We start from the raw sequence: 3999 nt of genomic DNA, 5'->3' as shown, positions 1-3999 counted from the left end.
CAGGGTGGGCTTGCAGTGCCAGGGCGGTGTTGGCGGTGCAGCCCTCCATGGCTTTGCAGCACAGCCTTGTGTTCCACACAGGCCAGCAGAATGTGCAGTCTGTCTCCGAGCCTTCTGGAGCTGCTGGGTGATGCCGATGGAGAGGTGGTCAGCATGTCCATCCATGTGTTCACAAATGTGCTCCAGGCAGACATCCTGGTATCCAGCACCACTGCCCCAAAACTGGCTGAGGCACTGCTGCTGCTCTTTGACCATGTAAGGCTCTGTGTCCCCAGTTGCAGGCACTGGCTGCTGCCCAGAAACTTTGCCTAGGTGAGCCTGGAGTAATTGTTCTAAAGGCCTCATCCTCTTCCATTCCTCCAGGACAACAGCTATGTGCAAGTGCTCTCCCTTCAGCTCTTCTTCAGGGTGATGGACTTGGTAGTGGATGAGGGAAAAAAGCCCCTTGCAAAGATTTTGAGCCAAAGCCTCCTTCCACTCTTCTTCCACTGCCATGATGAGAACCAGTGTGTGGCAAAGGTGAGGTTTTGTGTGATGCTGGTGGATCTCGGGGAGGGGGCTCGGCTGCCTCCTGCCCTGGCACCTCATGGACTGCAGCCTCCTGCAGGACTTGGCACAGGGATGTGGGTCCTGTGCCTTGGCCTGTGGGGCCATCTCTGGGTCTCTGCTGCCCTCCAGGCCTCTTGGGAAACGCTGCTTCGTGTGGCAAGGTTCCTGAAGAGGAGGAAGCTCAAGCAGCTGGTGAAGAAGGGGCAGCTGTCAGAGTTCACCGAGGTCCTGGTAAGGAGGGCCTGGAAGCCCCAGGCTCAGCCTGGAGAAGGTCCCTGACGGCGGTGCTCAGTGTGCGGGGCTGGCAGTTGTGCCCGCTGCTGGCACCCAGAGGCCGCGCGGGCTCTTCTCCAGGCTCCCGTGGGCCTGAGTCGGGTGCCCATGGAGCCCCGGCCAGGCGGGGCTGCGGGCCGGCACCGCGGCTCCCCGGGCAGCAGCCGGCACTCTGCCCCCTCCCTTCGGGAGCCCTTGGCCAGCGGCTGCTGGCCGCGCCTCAGGGCTGTGCGGGCAGGCCAGGCCGGCGATGGGCGCAGGCAGCGCCCAGCCCAGGAGCTGAGCCCGTGCCAACCCTTCCCTCCTGTTGCTCTCTCCAGCTGGCAGAGGACAGGAGCCGAGAGGCCGAGCACCTGCGACGGGCACTGCTCTACCTGGATAGCCCACAGGAGCCCCTGCGAGCGGCGGCCGTCAGGATCATGGGTGAGTCCCGAGCCCGGGCTCCTCCCCGGCCCGCCGCAGCTCGGCCCCGGCCCCGCCTGCTGCCCCGGCAGCGCCTGCCCGGCCCGGCGCCGTGGAGCCCCGCCTGGCCTGGGCGCTGCTGCTGCCCTCTGGCAGCCGTGCCCTAGGGCGGCAGCGAGCGGCAAGGGCCCGGGCTCAGCTCTGCGTGGCCAGCAGCCCGTGTGGCCACAGCGCCGGCAGCGCCGCTGGCAGGGAGCTGTGCCGCTGGGGCCGTGACAGGCTCTGTGTTCACAGGCATGCCTGGGATGGTCACGATGGGCTGGAAGGAAGAGCTCCAGCTCCTCAATGAGGGTGAGTGCGGGCAGCGGGCTGACAGCGGGGGCTGCCACTGGGGGAAGTGCAAGTCCTGCCCTGGCTGCGACAGGCTTCTTTCCCTGTGTGGACAAGCACAGAGAGATCTCAGGGACAGGACCTGTGTGGGGGACATTTGTGGCCAGCACCTTCTGGCTGATCCCATTGTCTCCTGCTGCCTCCTGTCCATGGCAAGATGTGGGGGGTATGGCCATGGCAGGAAGGCCTCCTTGGCTACGTGCAGATCCAGGCTCTGACTGTGCCTCTGCTCATCTCTCTTCCAGCCCTTCAAGGCCTGAGAAGAGATGACAGCCCTCCCCAAATGAACATAGTCATTCAGCAGAGAATCATTGAGAGATCTGCAGAACTACGTTTATCTGGTGGCTCAGAAGAACCATTGCTCCTTAAAGTCCTAAAAACACCATGGAAGAGGAGATCAACTTGAGAGGCCAGAAGAGACAGAAGAGACCAGCTGGAGCTTCGGGCACAGCTGATGATTGGCACAGCTGAGCCTATGGGAAGCTCCAATAGCTCCTGCCTTCTCCCTGCCTGTTGACAACTCCGTGCCTCCCCCCAGCCCTCAGACCCTGCCCGTCCCCTTTCTTCCCTCCCCACTCCTCCCTTTGCTTCACCTTCCATTAATAAACAGTTTGGCTTCTTCACTTTGCCTGCATCCCTGTGGAGCTGAAGCACATCTGGGGCCCTGGGACACACTGGCCCCTGCTGCCATTCTCTCCCACAGACCCAGAGGAACGAGGGCAGGTCAGGCTGGAAAGGTCCCTGTGCTGAAGGTGCAGCTCCACAGCACTGTGCAGTTCCACAATCTTGTTGAGCACACTAAAGGCCAGCAGAGGGACAAGGAGCCTGTGTGTCAGGACCAAAGTCGTGTCTAAGGCCCTGCCATATTTGGTCCACTGTTGTGCACGTCAACAAGATCATGAAGAGAAGACAATGAAGGAAACTTTATGGTTTAACTGGTGGGAATTTGACTGTAACTGGAAAAACTCCACCCCAGAAGAGGAGATGTCAGGCCTGGTTATGGGCTGGAGGGATGAAAAGGACAAAATGCCCATCCTTTTGATGCAGGGGATGCCCTGAATGTGGGTGGCCAGCCTGCTCCTCCCACTGGAGCACCATGCTGAGATACCCTGAGAGCAGCCCAGTGCTCCTTGCTCCTCTCTGCTGACCCATGAGCATTTGTCTGCTTTCGGGATGGCCTGGCTGTGTCAGGGCTGCTCCGTGGACACGAGACAGCTGGTCCTGACCCACTGGGTCCCAGAAGTGCCTGGCAGCAGCCCTGCATCTACATCAGGATGCTGGCCAAGAGAGGCCCCGGAAGCTGGGGCGGCTGATTTGAAGCTTTTGCAGATACACACAGGGGATGGCCAGCAGTGTTCCCTCAGGATTCAGCAGTCCTGAGGGGTCTCCCTAATTCAAAGAAATCAGCAGACAAATGCATTGCCTTGTAAAAGCCCTTTTATTGAGCTAGCAGGAAGGCAGGGGGTCTGCACTCCACTAAAATGCTTCTCTGCCACATGCAAATTTCAGTGGGTTGATGTAGGAATTATCTCAAAATTACAATCCATCTTTTCTCTTCTGAGGTGATTTTAATAGGCAGCAGGTTAGAAATACATTCTGTCAGATTCCTGTACTTGAATCTAATGTCCAGTGCTGGTCAGGAGTAGTCTCCATGCCCTAGAGGAGTCAGTAGTCAATGTCCAATGACAGGCAAGGACATTGTTCCCTTGGTGCAACAGCAGGATAGGGGAGAACATCTTTGGCAGAAATATGAAGAAAAGTTTCAATAAAATATCCACAAGAATGCAGAAGAAGGCGTACTTGGCTGATAAGTAACTAACCAATAGTGAGCTCACCTTTGCAATATGTATGAGCCTCATTAACACCAACATAAAGATGTGTACCTATCAATAAAGTTTGAGATTTGCTGATCACTCATATTGCGTGCTGCATTTCTCCCGCAACAACATGGTGACCCCAACGACGTGATATCGGTAACGGCGACCACGGGGGATCGGTGAAGGAGTTTGGGTCCTGTCGCAGCAAGGACGCTGAAAAAGCACCGCTGAAAACGGGGGAGGTGCCACTCCCTGAGTGACTTCAAAGGAAAGCCCAGCCGATACGTGCTGCCTCGACCTTGTGGGGCTGCAACAGCACTGATGTTTAAAATGGAAAGGCAAGCAGCATATGATTTATTTACTTGCTTTTTAAAAAAGCAACAGGTTAAGGGCATAGATTTGCAGAAAGAGCTTCATGGGTTATTAATTTACGGGTATGCACAGGGATTTTTTCAAAATCCTCATACAGTCCATAAATTAAGTGAGTAGCAAAAGTTTGGAGATAAGCTGTGGGAGGTGGTTTTAGGTGATGATAAAACTGCAAAGAAGTTAGGAAAGTTATGGCGAG

At 56.7% G+C, this 3999-nt stretch overlaps 1 long non-coding RNA gene across 1 annotated transcript; it reads left to right on the top strand.

Moving 5' to 3' along the window:
- The first annotated feature begins 1174 nt into the window (after positions 1-1174).
- On the top strand, positions 1175-3422 carry LOC131091565 (uncharacterized). The gene is made up of 3 exons (XR_009115405.1): positions 1175-1245; positions 1519-1575; positions 1860-3422. It is a non-coding gene; the product is annotated as an uncharacterized LOC131091565 (long non-coding RNA).
- The last annotated feature ends 577 nt before the right edge of the window (positions 3423-3999 follow it).

This window comes from Melospiza georgiana, chromosome 19, assembly GCF_028018845.1.
Source record: "Melospiza georgiana isolate bMelGeo1 chromosome 19, bMelGeo1.pri, whole genome shotgun sequence".
Classification (NCBI taxonomy): domain Eukaryota; kingdom Metazoa; phylum Chordata; class Aves; order Passeriformes; family Passerellidae; genus Melospiza; species Melospiza georgiana.
Note: the sequence above shows the minus strand (reverse complement) of the source record. Positions and strands in the feature narration are given on the sequence as shown.